The sequence below is a fragment of the Notolepis coatsorum genome (assembly GCF_963971535.1).
Source record: "Notolepis coatsorum genome assembly, chromosome: 13".
In the NCBI taxonomy this organism is placed as follows: domain Eukaryota; kingdom Metazoa; phylum Chordata; class Actinopteri; order Aulopiformes; family Paralepididae; genus Notolepis; species Notolepis coatsorum.
Window position 1 is genome coordinate 105678978 of NC_140177.1, and position 15272 is coordinate 105694249.

Genomic DNA, 15272 nt, shown 5'->3' on the forward strand with positions numbered 1-15272 from the left:
GGAGGTTCCCGGTTCTGTAGCTGTAGCCTGCATTCCCAAGGCTGTAGCCTGAGTGATTGATTGATTGATTGAAAAGTTTATTAACAGATTGCAGAATGGGTACAGTACAGTACAGCTCAATACATACAATTCTTAAGGGGATGCAGACCAGAGAAAGACTTTCGTCTTGTTTACATCAGGGTCCCCCATTTTCAATTCATCATAACTGACATACATGACATACAGATAGACAGTACTGCTACATCTATACATTTATGACATATCAGATTTGCAAATACAGTACTGTTTGTGATACAAAAGTGTCCAGAAAAAAGAGTGTATATACATTTGACGTAGAAACTGTACATTGGAGGAGGTTGGGTGGGTGGGGGGTGGGTGGGTGGGGGCTGTACATTGGAGGTGGGGGGGGGGGGTTGGGTAGGGGGGGGGGGGAACACACTGAACACTGTACATTGGAATACTGACAAAGCCATACTTGGTAATTTACTGTACAGCTGGGTTAGGACATTTGTAGGGGCCAGTTTCGAATTGCAGTCTCCCGTAGGTGTTTTTTTAGAGTGTTTTTGAAAGTGGGTAGTGATTCACATTCCTTTACAGCTTTGGGTAGGGCGTTCCACATTGATGTGGCATAATTGCGAAACGTGTTTAGTCCCTTGTTTGAGCCGAATCTGGGTTTAACATGATTTGTGGAGCTCCCTCTGGTGTTGTGATCGTGGTATTCACTGACCTTTGGGAAGTATTTTGACATGTACATGGGTACCTTGGTCACGTAGTGTATCTTGTAGACCAGGCCCATTGCAAGTTGCTGTACTCTGTTGTCTACTCTAAGCCATCCTAGGTTGTCAAAGTGGGCAGGGGTGAGGTGGGTTCTAGGAGTCAGGTCAAGCAGTAGTCTGACTAGCTTGTTTTGAGATGTTTGTAATTTGTTTTTTAGTGCCTTTGAGGTGCTTTGGTACCATGAGGTGCAAGCATAGTCGTAGTACCCTTGAATGAGTGCTCCTACTAGAGTCTTCAGGGTATTCTTGTTTACCAGAGAAAAGATCCGGTACAAGAATCGAGTTCGTTGGTTGACTTTTTTTTATTACATTGGATGCCATTTTGTCACAGGAAAGATTAACCTCTAGGATGGAACCCAGGTAGGTAATTTCATCTTTCCTTGTGACAATATTGTCACCCACTGTAACCGAGAAGCCGTCGGTCTTGCTGAGTTTGTTATTTGAACCGAAGAGAATGGACTCTGTTTTGCCCATGTGTAATGATAGTTTGTTGTCGGCGAGCCATATGCAGATTTTGCCTAGTTCCGAGCTGAGGGCTTTTTCAACCTGTAACTTGTTCTTGTCAGAGACCAGCAGGGCTGAGTCGTCCGCAAATAGGAACAAGTTGCAGTCACAAGCTGACGACATGTCATTTGCATAAATTAGGAATAGTAGCGGTCCTAGTATGCTTCCTTGTGGAACACCACAGCTCACTGTGAGGGGGGGGGGGGGTAGGGTACCGTTTACCTCCACCATCTGTTCTCTCCCCTCCAGGTAGGATTGTATCCAGCTCACTGATAGACTATCAAAACCAATTTCTTTTAGCTTGTCAATCAGAATGGTGTGATTGACAGTGTCGAAGGCCTTTTGTACGTCCAGCATGACCATGCCGCAGTATTTGCCCGCGTCCACCTCTTGTTTGATGTGGTCGTTCAAATAGAGAAGGCATGTGTCAGTGGAGTGGGATGTTCTGAAGCCAGATTTGAATTCGTAGATTAGATTTTTTTCCGCAAGGTACTTTTCGATCTGTTCGTATACAATTTTTTCCATGACTTTCGAGATGGATGTAAGGATAGAAACAGGGCGGTAGTTGCCCGGGTCTAATTTGCTGCCCTTTTTGTGCAGGGGTGTTACTCACGCGATTTTGAAGTCCTTGGGGACGTGTCCCTGTTTTATGGAGAGGTTTATTATGTGTGTGATGACTGGGGTGATGGCTGCTGCTGAGTCTTGAGGAATTTGGAGAAGATGTTGTCATGGCCAGTGGCCTTGTTCGGTTGGAGGGCGCTCAGTTTTTTGAGTACCTCATCTGTAGTTACCATTTCCAGTTTGAAGTCGTCTTTGTGGACGCCTAGGTTCTTGTAGTATGCTACTATGTGTTCTACCCCATACTGCCCTGAGTGGGAGGGTAGTTTGTTTACCAGTGTTGTGGCTATGTTTGTGAAGAAAGTGTTTAAGTAATTGGCTACATCCAGCTTGTCTGTGATGAGCGTGTTGTCCGTCTTTATGTTTATGTTTGAGAACCTGGGTTTAAGTTTTTACTGCAGCCTAGTTGATTGTTGAGTAATTTCCAAAGTTCACGTGGTTTATTTTTGTTTTCCTCGGTTTTGTCATTGATGACATTTTTTTTTAGTAGTTTTGATCATGGAGTTTACGTCATTTCTTAGGGTGTTTTCACACCTGTAGTTCGTTTGCTTTGTTCCGATTCAGGGAGACACAGGGACTATAATGATACAATGTTGCACTTGTCCTTTTAGTTCGTTTGTGTTCACACGGCTGTGTTAATAGCGGATCAAAACAAATGCATGTGCGAGCAAACTGTCACTCATTGGTCAGATTTTGGGGTGTGTCCCGTCCCCCCCTGACTTTACTGATGACCGCGGGGGGGGGGGGGGGGGGAGGGAGAGGGAGAGAGGGAGAGAGGGAGAGAGGGAGAGAGGGAGAGAGGGAGAGAGAGAGAGAGGGAGAGAGGGAGAGAGAGGAGAGAGAGAGAGAGAGAGAGAGAGAGAGAGAGAGAGAGAGAGAGAGAGAGAGAGAGAGAGAGAAGAGAGTCCCGCACGGTGCAGGGTCTGCTCTACTTGTTGTATCTCCGCTGTAACAACGTGCAGCAGCAGCAGCAGCAGCAGCGCGACACTGTTCGACAGACCTTTCAAAGCCCCTTTCCCTCATTCGGTCACTAAACTGTCTGTACACTTCAGTGTACTTGTGTTCTCCAGCATCTGACGAATGTGATCGTCTGCCCAAATATCAACGCAGTGTACCTCATCGCTGCTCCACGTTGACCCACGACGTATTATTATTATTATTATTGTGTCGGTTTGTGTTAAGTCGATTGCATTCTCACAGCGTACGAGTCGCGTCGGGTTCGTTTGGAAGTGCGCCGAGATCACCCTCTCTAGGTGGTCTCGGCCCGCTTGTTTTGTTCCGCAACAGAATATGATTGCTGTGTTCATATATGCCCAACTGAACCGAAATCGGGGGGAAACGCTCCAGGTTTCGGATCAACAGCTCCAAACGAGCCAGGTGTGAAAACGCCCTTAGTGTAACTGAGGGGTACAATTCCCTGACTGTATTACTAGATATGATACTTACTACCACTACCTTTGTACTTTATATTCGGCCACCCAGTACTCGGCATAAATATATTATGATAAACACTCTCACGTAGATGAAACGGATCCAACACAAATGTACGAAGTCGAAGTATGTATTTATTCCTACACAGCAATGGTGTGTAGAGCAAGCACTTAATCACTTAATTACATTTATGAATTGAAATAGTATGCACTTTTATGGCAAAGAGTATTCGTCGGTATATCAATAGAGAATGTCCAATCTCTGATGGCGCAGGTGGTAAATATACGACCTGGAATAGTTAAGGAATAATAGCAATGATACTTTAATGATTATAGAACTGGATACACTAGGGGGGAATTCCGGTCGCTTGTAAGACAACTGGAGAAGGGGGGGGGGGGTAGAGTCTGGCTGTATCCGTCTGGCCGAGGGTATCCTGGGAGAACCCACGGTTGTGCGGCTCGGTGCCTCAGCGATCCTCGATCCACAGATGAAAGCAGTTGGACTCTCTGTGGGCCGGCTTCCTCCGGTCCACGATGGAGAGACGTGAAGCGACCTCGTCGTGTAGAGCGTCTCCTCACCTGTCGTCCTCTCCGGGGGGGGGGTTTCCAACACACGGCAGTGTTGGTCTTTATCCATAGAATAATCACTGTATACAAAGCATAATCCGTGCCTGGGAAGGCGGGCTGTCGTCGGTAGAATAATCCGGTATGCAGGTCCACTCGCTCGTCGGCTCTGGGGCTCCTCGGGTGCAGCCTCACATGGGGTCGGCCACTCTGGATAAGCAGCCAGTTCTCTGCCCGAAACGATGGGGTACTGACTACGATAGTATTCTCACCGCACGAAGCACTACATATGAATAGACTATTATTAGCTTAATAGACTACGTCCAACTCGACGATATAGTGCCAAATATGACTATTCAAATATTAATATACACGATGTCTCAATACCGATGGTAGGCCGAACTTGGCCTTACTCCCACACGTGGCGTCGCGGGGAGGCTTTACGTCTGTCACTCTATTGGAGGGTAAGAAACTGGACTAAAAAGGAAGTCCTACTTTAGTAGCGCAGTATATATACGCACTATGAACAAATAGTACCGTTAGTGGTGCGGTAGCCAGATTCCTACGCGGAACTAGGACTTGTTCGTACATGTTGAGCGGTACGTTTGAACTGGGTCTGGGGGGTATGGCAGCCTGGCACCAAGGTCTCGACCAATAGTAGAATGGAGACTATTATGGGATGTTCAGTAGGCTAGAATGGATATTCAATGCATATTGTACAAGGAATATACAAGGGATATCAGGGAATATTAGAGAATATACAAATACAATTAAATATATATATATAAATAAATATATATATTCGGTTTAATCTGGCCCTTCACAACAGCCACCCCCTGATTGGTCCCAGACCTAATCAGTTAAGCAGAGACAGATTAATCGCGTTGTCTATTTACAGGGTTTGCTGTAGGGGTCAGTCAACTTCACAAAGTCATAGGGTTATAGGGTCATGGTCATCATCGATTGTGTCTGGGAGTCGGGGCAGTTCTATGAGCCTCGCCACGGGACGGGTGTAAGTGCGACCCTGGACAAGCACTTCAGCTGCTCGGACCTTGCCGTCGGCACCGGTGATCACTTTGCTTACGCGGCCGGCCGGCCACATAGCTCTGGGCAGTGATTGATCAATAATCATGACGACTGTTCCTTCTGTCAAATTGTCTCTCTCCTTTACCCACTTCTGGCGGGTCTGTAGAGACGGTAGGTAGTGCAGTAGGAAACTGCTCCAAAACTTGTCGGCTAATACTTGGCTGTACCTCCAAATGCGTCGGCCGTTCGCTTCTTCAGGCCGGTACATTGTCTGGGGTAACGCGGGATCTAGCCGCCCCATCAGGAGTGTGTTGGGGGTAACTGGGTCGATATCCGCCACATCGCTGGAGACGTAGCCGAGGGGCTTAGAGTTCAATACTCCCTCAATCTCCGTGAGGACTGTCATTAGGACTTCTTCCGCCACAGTCTGGGCCCCAAGTACTGCGTACAGGGCTGTCTTTATGGAACGCACTTCCCGTTCCCAAGTACCACCGAAGTGGGGTGCGTTTGGAGGGTTGAATTGGAAGTCAATCTGTGCTGGAGCGAGGTGGGTCTTAAGTTCTGGGCCCATAGCTTGGAAGCTCTCTCTCAGCTCTCTTTCGCCGCCTTTGAAGTTTGTCCCATGATCGGACAATAGTGTAGACGGTCTTCCTTTCCGTGATGTGAATCTACGGAAGGCCATAAGGAATGAGTCTGTGCTCATGGTCGGGAGAAGCTCGATGTGTATCGCTCTGGTGGTCATGCATTTGAATACAATACCCCACCGCTTCTCGGTTCCTCTTCCTTTCTTTATGTGCAGCGGGCCAAAGCAGTCCATACCCGTTGAGTGGAATGGCTTGTCACCGATTCGGAGGCGACATGGAGGAAGGTCAGCCATCCTTGGTATGCTGGGCTGCGCGCGCCACTTGCGGCAGTCTAGACATGTTCGCTGGAAGCGTCGTACCGCCTCTCTTCCTTGTAGGATCCAGTAACGACGTCTGATCTCCGCGAAGACTCTTTCTGCTCCTGCGTGATGTACATCCTCATCGTATTTCTTTATAATCAGCTCTGTGACCTTGTGTCGGCTGTTCAATACGATCGGGTATTTAATGTCATCCGGTAGATTGGGGGCTCTGCGTAGGCGACCACCCACTCTGATGAGGGTATGAGCGTCGCTCTCGGGGGCCAGATGAATTAATCTGCTGTCGGATGGGACGGGCTTTCCTCCCTGTAGACAGGCCAATTCATCGGGGAACGAGTCTCTCTGGGCTCGCTGCAGTAGAAGCAATTCTGCTTCCTCGTAGTTAGCTGCTGACATTTCAGCGGGGGACTTACACTCCGGGTGGTGCCGCAGGAATGTCCTTTGTTGTGCACTCTCTATGGTAGTGCAATCATCTATGTTGGGGTCTGCGGAGATAACAGTGCTCAATCCACAGAACACAGGCTTCTTATTCTCAGCCTCCTCCTGACTGGCTTCCCTCGGGATAGGCGTGGGCCACTCTCCTTCCGGGAGCTTTAGGAATGCTGGGCCGTCACTGTAGACATTGCGACGGGTGAGGTCATCTAGGGGCATTCCCCGGGTGATGACGTCAGCTGGGTTCTGTTTTGTATCAACGTAGCGCCACTCTGTTTCTCCGGTTAACTCTTCGGTTAAGTCTTGAATCTCGGTGACTCTGACTCCCACGAAGACTTTGTACTTGCATGAGTCCGATTTGATCCAGGCGAGTACTGTCGTGGAATCTGACCACAGGATTGTTCTAGACACCGGTATGGTGAGCTCACGTTGGATGAGCGTGGCTAGGTGCGCTCCGGCTAGGGCTGCGCAGAGCTCTAGGCGTGGGATAGATTGTTGCTTGCGTGGGGCTATTCTCGAGCGGGCGAGAACAAATGCTGTGTAGATCTCTCCCCCCTCTTCTTGGGCCCGCAAGTAGGCTACTGATCCGTATGCGACCTCTGAGGCGTCACTGAAGACGTGTAAGTCCATTTTACATGTCTCTGGCCTCACCGTGGGTGGGAAGTAGCTTCGGCGCATATTAACGCCTGGGAGTGAGTGGAGCTCCATCTCCCACTCTCTCCAGGTGGATGCAAGGTGTGCGGGAATGGGGTCGTCCCAGCCCTGGTCCTTGTCCCACAATGCTCGTACAATCATTTTTGCCCTGGTGGTGTACGGTAGAATACATCCTAGCGGGTCATATTGTCGGGCGAGTGTTGTGTACACACTCCGTCTGGTGGTCGGCGCCGCCGCCGGCCTTCCCTGCTCCGTAGTCAGGGGCTTGTGTCTGTAGTGAAGCGAATCTGTTTTGAATCGCCACACCAATCCCAGGGTCATCTCCTGGGCTTCTCCCGGGATTGTAGCCATCCAGGTCTCGCTGCTGGCTGCCTTGTCCTCGGAGGACATGTTTCTGTAGTGCAAATGTAGCACAGCAGGGGCTGCACGTCGTTCCGAAGGGGAGGACTTCCCATTGGTAGATGGCTGGGTGCTCATCTCCTGGCTTCTCTCTCCATAGGAACCGTAACAGGGGCTTGTCCTCCTCTACTAATCTCACCTGCAGGAACATTCCTTTAATGTCCCCGCTGATGGCCACCTTTTCCTGGCGGAAGCGGAGTAGAACGCCGAGTAGGGAGGGGCCGAGTGTGGGACCGGGCAGTAACTCTTTATTCAGATTTTGGGATCCGATCTGGTAGCTGCAGTTAAATACTATGCGGTCTTTACCGTTGTGATGGACCTTGTGGTGAGGCACGTACCACGATTCAGTGGTCTGGTCAGCCTCTTTAATGTCCATCTTTGTGACGTGTCCCGCTGTGATGAGCTTCTCAATCTCAGCGCGGTATACACTCTCTTGGGCGGGGTTCTTGGCTAAGCGCCGCTCCGTGTTCAGCAGGTACCGTTCTGTGGCGTCTGTCTTGGCGTGGAAAGTAGGCATTCCTTCTCGCCGCAGGAGTGGCGTGGCGTATCTCAACACGCCGTTGACCGGGTCCCTGTCTCGAGGAGGTGAATGGCGTAAATGTCATCTTTAGAGCGAATGTCTTTCTTTCCGTTCTTAAAGGGCATTTGTTCCAAGGTCCATAACCGCTCTACGTGTTGCAGGAGTGCGGTTTCTCCCTCTGTGACTCGGGAGTGGAGACATCTAGTGGCTGTACTTCGGTTGAGAGATTTGGCGAGCGGGCCTTGGAGAGTCCATCCCAAACGGGTCTCGACTGCTGCAGGACAGCCTCAGGGTCCGGTATGAACCCGGTCTATCGGGACAATGAGGTCTGCATGGTCGGAGCCTATCAACAGGGTCGGCATAGCATTGTCTATGAGCGGGATCGGTAACTTGCGCAGATGTGCATATTTCTCCATCAGCTTGGCGACGGGGTATGTGTACCGCGACAGTCCTATTTCTTGGCTGGTGAAAGCGTCTGTAATCTGGTACCGTCGCTCAGGCTGGCCGCTTGCTGCGATAGAGAATGAGACATTCTCGCCCTTTATCGTCTTCAAATCTCGTCTTATTGTCCGAATTGTCATTTGGGTTTCGCTTCCCCGCAGCCCTAGCTGGGCCGCAGCGGAGGCGAGCAGAAGGGTCTTCTCTGACCCGTCATCGAGGACGGCGTAAGTGTCCAGGACTTTATTCTGGTAGCTTAGTGTCACACGCACTACTTTTAGGAGTACTCGGGCTCCACTGCTGCTGGCGGGATCGATGTACATGACGCTCGCTTTGCTGCTGGATGGTGCGGGTGAAGGGCGCCGTCTGTTACTGTCGTGAAGTATGTCCAGATGGGCTCCATCGCACTTGGTGCACCTTTTCTTTAAGCGGCATTCGGCTGCCATGTGTGAGCGCGCACAGCGAAAACAGCGCTTGTTGGACTTTATCCATTGACTTGCTTCCTCCGCGTTCAGCTTGGGGAAGGAGTCACATTGCGCTAGCCAGTGTTCTTTCTCACAGTAGGGGCACACTATCTTCCACTTCTCCGTTCTGGAGGGGGTACTGTGGCTCCTGCTGCTCGGTACTGACTCCGATTGGTGCATCACAGTCACCGATCTTCTTCCATCATTTAGTCGTCTGGTTCCTTCTCTGGAGCCAGGGGTGCTCCGTCCGAATGTATCTAGCCGTAGGCTGCTGACTTCTCTCGCCAGGAAGTCTGCTAGATCGAGGAGGTTCGGTTCGGGGCCATTCGGGTCTCGGTGGTCTCTCTGCCGCCTAAAACGCTCCTGTCGAGTGGGCGGCAGCTTCTCCAAGATCCTTTCCACATTTGAGTTGGCGTAAAGTTCATGCCTCCCCTTCTCTCTCTGCGCTCCCAACATCCCTACCAGGGACTGCACTCTGATGGACAGGTCGTCCAGTGCTCGATTGTCTATTGCTGGGGGTAAGCGGTCGATGTGTCGGATCTCCTGGATCACGTAATCCCATATGCGCCCATACCTCTGGTCCAATGCTACCAGCGCTGCTGTGTATGGGGTGGTGGAAGTCGCGTAGGCGAGCGCTATATTATGTGCGCGGGGTACCTTTAAGTGCTTCAGTAGGATGGCGTATTTATGGCGTTCATCCAATACATCCACCAACATGGTCTCCAGACACATGCAGAGTTCTGTATACTGGGCCCGGTTCTCTTGGGTGAAGTCGGGTACCATAGGCGTGCCAATGTATGACGCTGACTGTGGATACATCGGCGAGCGTTGGGGGAGAGGCCTCCTAGGCGAGTCTCCTCCCGCTCCTTGGTATGGGCTGGTACCGGCAGTGTACCATGGCCCGCTTGTCCAGGTGCTGTTCCTCGGTGCGGGTCGTGCGTCGTGCTCACCCGGGTATAGAGTCGGGGGTCTGTAGCGCAGCTCCGCGGGAGTATAGCCTGGGCTGTACCGGACCTCCTGGTCCGGTAGAGTACTGTGCTGTCGTCGGGCGTGGTTCTCCTCCTCTTCCTCTTCGTCTTCAGTTAGGTCATCCAGTGCTTGTAGTCTCTGGTTTAGCCTCTCCACAGGATATGCTGCTCCTTCCCGGTTGCTAGGTCTCGCTTGGACCGGTGGGGGGAGGTGGTCTGTGGGGGGTATAGACCTCGTCTGTTGGTCAAGTTCAGGGTTGTTTACTCGGCTAGGGGATGCCGCCCTGGAGGTGTGTCTAGACGAGTTCCTGGAGCCTCTGGCGGAGGGAGAGGGTGTTGTCCGTCTGATCAGCTGTTCTATTAGTTGCGCTTGCTGTCTGTCGCGCTCTGCGTCCCGTAGAGCACCAGCAGCTGCTCGCTGGCTGTCTGCTCGGTCTCGGGCCACATTCTCTTCCCTCTGAATGCGTCTTATTTCTAGACGTATATGCTCTTCTTCGCTCCGCTGCTGGATCTGCAGTCGGTCGCGTTCAGCAGCGGCGTTCAGGCTGATGAGGAAGGCCTGCTGTAGGGTCCTCTCTGCCTCGCTGGGAGAAGGCGGTTGTATAGGGGAGCCTTCCCTCGGGGTACTCCTTGCGGAGCCTTGGAGCTCTATCTCCACGGTGCTCTCCCCGTCTTCTTCCGTGCCGAGTTCTCTCTCGGTAGCGTTGTATTCCTCCCGGGACTCATCGGGGACTACTTCTTCAGTACTGGCGGGGTGTGAAGTCATGTCTGGTTCCCACTGGTCCCCACCGTGAACTTGGTCAGTTACATTAGAACCCGTAGGGGCCTCTATGGTCGGGGTAGTCTGGGCGTTGGGGTTAGACATACTTTTACTTTCTAGTTTTACCGCGTTTACTGTTAGTAGAAGACTAGGTTGTTGACTGACAGCGTAAGCCTCTAAGTACTGAGGGAGCCGTCGTTCGCGCTGCAAGCGTTGGTTAGGAGGATCGTTTCGTGGAGTGTTCATCATAGGCCATTTCAATATTAATAACACTATATTAATATTACACTAATTACCCTCCGGCTCGAAGGACCAATTGTAACTGAGGGGTACAATTCCCTGACTGTATTACTAGATATGATACTTACTACCACTACCTTTGTACTTTATATTCGGCCACCTAGTACTCGGCATAAATATATTATGATAAACACTCTCACGTAGATGAAACGGATCCAACACAAATGTACGAAGTCGAAGTATGTATTTATTCCTACACAGCAATGGTGTGTAGAGCAAGCACTTAATCACTTAATTACATTTATGAATTGAAATAGTATGCACTTTTATGGCAAAGAGTATTCGTCGGTATATCAATAGAGAATGTCCAATCTCTGATGGCGCAGGTGGTAAATATACGACCTGGAATAGTTAAGGAATAATAGCAATGATACTATAATGATTATAGAACTGGATACACTAGGGGGGAATTCCGGTCGCTTGTAAGACAACTGGAGAAGGGGGGGGGGGGGGTAGAGTCTGGCTGTATCCGTCTGGCCGAGGGTATCCTGGGAGAACCCACGGTTGTGCGGCTCGGTGCCTCAGCGATCCTCGATCCACAGATGAAAGCAGTTGGACTCTCTGTGGGCCGGCTTCCTCCAGTCCACGATGGAGAGACGTGAAGCGACCTCGTCGTGTAGAGCGTCTCCTCACCTGTCGTCCTCTCCGGGGGGGGGGTTTCCAACACACGGCAGTGTTGGTCTTTATCCATAGAATAATCACTGTATACAAAGCATAATCCGTGCCTGGGAAGGCGGGCTGTCGTCGGTAGAATAATCCGGTATGCAGGTCCACTCGCTCGTCGGCTCTGGGGCTCCTCGGGTGCAGCCTCACATGGGGTCGGCCACCCTGGATAAGCAGCCAGTTCTCTGCCCGAAACGATGGGGTACTGACTACGATAGTATTCTCACCGCACGAAGCACTACATATGAATAGACTATTATTAGCTTAATAGACTACGTCCAACTCGACGATATAGTGCCAAATATGACTATTCAAATATTAATATACACGATGTCTCAATACCGATGGTAGGCCGAACTTGGCCTTACTCCCACACGTGGCGTCGCGGGGAGGCTTTACGTCTGTCACTCTATTGGAGGGTAAGAAATCATAAATGTAATTAAGTGATTGCTCTACATACCTTTTGCTATGTATTAATTATTATTAAACGCAGACTTTCGACTTGGTACATTTGTGTTGGATCGTTTCATCTACGTGGGAGTGTTTACCATAATTATTTATGCCTAGTACTGGGTGGCCAGAGTCTAAAGTACAAGAGGTAGTGGTAGTAAGTATCATATCTAACAATACAGTCAGGGAATTGTACCCCTCAGTTACAATTGGTCCTTCGAGCCGGAGGGTAATTAGTGTAATATTAATATAGTGTTATTAATATTGAAATGGCCTATGATGAACACTCCACGAAACGATCCTCCTAACCAACGCCCGCAGCGCGAACGACGGCTCCCTCAGTACTTAGAGGCTTACGCTGTCAGTCAACAACCTAGTCTTCTACTAACAGTAAACGCGGTAAAACTAGAAAGTAAAAGTATGTCTAACCCCAACGCCCAGACTACCCCGACCATAGAGGCCCCTACGGGTTCTAATGTAACTGACCAAGTTCACGGTGGGGACCAGTGGGAACCAGACATGACTTCACACCCCGCCAGTACTGAAGAAGTAGTCCCCGATGAGTCCCGGGAGGAATACAACGCTACCGAGAGAGAACTCGGCACGGAAGAAGACGGGGAGAGCACCGTGGAGATAGAGCTCCAAGGCTCCGCAAGGAGTACCCCGAGGGAAGGCTCCCCTATACAACCGCCTTCTCCCAGCGAGGCAGAGAGGACCCTACAGCAGGCCTTCCTCATCAGCCTGAACGCCGCTGCTGAACGCGACCGACTGCAGATCCAGCAGCGGAGCGAAGAAGAGCATATACGTCTAGAAATAAGACGCATTCAGAGGGAAGAGAATGTGGCCCGAGACCGAGCAGACAGCCAGCGAGCAGCTGCTGGTGCTCTACGGGACGCAGAGCGCGACAGACAGCAAGCGCAACTAATAGAACAGCTGATCAGACGGACAACACCCTCTCCCTCCGCCAGAGGCTCCAGGAACTCGTCTAGACACACCTCCAGGGCGGCATCCCCTAGCCGAGTAAACAACCCTGAACTTGACCAACAGACGAGGTCTATACCCCCCACAGACCACCTCCCCCCACCGGTCCAAGCGAGACCTAGCAACCGGGAAGGAGCAGCATATCCTGTGGAGAGGCTAAACCAGAGACTACAAGCACTGGATGACCTAACTGAAGACGAAGAGGAAGAGGAGGAGAACCACGCCCGACGACAGCACAGTACTCTACCGGACCAGGAGGTCCGGTACAGCCCAGGCTATACTCCCGCGGAGCTGCGCTACAGACCCCCGACTCTATACACGGGTGAGCACGACGCACGACCCGCACCGAGGAACAGCACCTGGACAAGCGGGCCATGGTACACTGCCGGTACCAGCCCATACCAAGGAGCGGGAGGAGACTCGCCTAGGAGGCCTCTCCCCCAACGCTCGCCGATGTATCCACAGTCAGCGTCATACATTGGCACGCCTATGGTACCCGACTTCACCCAAGAGAACCGGGCCCAGTATACAGAACTCTGCATGTGTCTGGAGACCATGTTGGTGGATGTATTGGATGAACGCCATAAATACGCCATCCTACTGAAGCACTTAAAGGTACCCCGCGCACATAATATAGCGCTCGCCTACGCGACTTCCACCACCCCATACACAGCAGCGCTGGTAGCATTGGACCAGAGGTATGGGCGCATATGGGATTACGTGATCCAGGAGATCCGACACATCGACCGCTTACCCCCAGCAATAGACAATCGAGCACTGGACGACCTGTCCATCAGAGTGCAGTCCCTGGTAGGGATGTTGGGAGCGCAGAGAGAGAAGGGGAGGCATGAACTTTACGCCAACTCAAATGTGGAAAGGATCTTGGAGAAGCTGCCGCCCGCTCGACAGGAGCGTTTTAGGCGGCAGAGAGACCACCGAGACCCGAATGGCCCCGAACCGAACCTCCTCGATCTAGCAGACTTCCTGGCGAGAGAAGTCAGCAGCCTACGGCTAGATACATTCGGACGGAGCACCCCTGGCTCCAGAGAAGGAACCAGACGACTAAATGATGGAAGAAGATCGGTGACTGTGATGCACCAATCGGAGTCAGTACCGAGCAGCAGGAGCCACAGTACCCCCTCCAGAACGGAGAAGTGGAAGATAGTGTGCCCCTACTGTGAGAAAGAACACTGGCTAGCGCAATGTGACTCCTTCCCCAAGCTGAACGCGGAGGAAGCAAGTCAATGGATAAAGTCCAACAAGCGCTGTTTTCGCTGTGCGCGCTCACACATGGCAGCCGAATGCCGCTTAAAGAAAAGGTGCACCAAGTGCGATGGAGCCCATCTGGACATACTTCACGACAGTAACAGACGGCGCCCTTCACCCGCACCATCCAGCAGCAAAGCGAGCGTCATGTACATCGATCCCGCCAGCAGCAGTGGAGCCCGAGTACTCCTAAAATTAGTGCGTGTGACACTAAGCTACCAGAATAAAGTCCTGGACACTTACGCCGTCCTCGATGACGGGTCAGAGAAGACCCTTCTGCTCGCCTCCGCTGCGGCCCAGCTAGGGCTGCGGGGAAGCGAAACCCAAATGACAATTCGGACAATAAGACGAGATTTGAAGACGATAAAGGGCGAGAATGTCTCATTCTCTATCGCAGCAAGCGGCCAGCCTGAGCGACGGTACCAGATTACAGACGCTTTCACCAGCCAAGAAATAGGACTGTCGCGGTACACATACCCCGTCGCCAAGCTGATGGAAAAATATGCACATCTGCGCAAGTTACCGATCCCGCTCATAGACAATGCTATGCCGACCCTGTTGATAGGCTCCGACCATGCAGACCTCATTGTCCCGATAGACCGGGTTCACACCGGACCCCGAGGCTGTCCTGCAGCAGTCGAGACCCGTTTGGGATGGACTCTCCAAGGCCCGCTCGCCAAATCTCTCAACCGAAGTACAGCCACTAGATGTCTCCACTCCCGAGTCACAGAGGGAGAAACCGCACTCCTGCAACACGTAGAGCGGTTATGGACCTTGGAACAAATGCCCTTTAAGAACGGAAAGAAAGACATTCGCTCTAAAGATGACATTTACGCCATTCACCTCCTCGAGACAGGGACCAAGAGAGTCCCGGTCAACGGCGTGTTGAGATACGCCACGCCACTCCTGCGGCGAGAAGGAATGCCCACTTTCCATGCCAAGACAGACGCCACAGAATGGTACCTGCTGAACACGGAGCGGCGCTTAGCCAAGAACCCCGCCCAAGAGAGTGTATACCGCGCTGAGATTGAGAAGCTCATCACAGCGGGACACGTCACAAAGATGGACATTAAAGAGGCTGACCAGACCACTGAATCGTGGTACGTGCCTCACCACAAGGTCCATCACAACGGTAAAGACCGCATAGTATTTAACTGC

The 15272-nt window shown here is 51.4% G+C and overlaps 1 protein-coding gene across 1 annotated transcript in view; it reads right to left on the reverse strand.

Annotated features, from left to right (window-relative positions):
- The window catches only part of LOC311239452 (occludin-like), a gene marked incomplete at both ends in the record, with an annotated part of 83183 nt that overhangs the window by 26048 nt on the left and 41863 nt on the right, over nucleotides 1–15272 (reverse strand). The window lies entirely within an intron of this gene.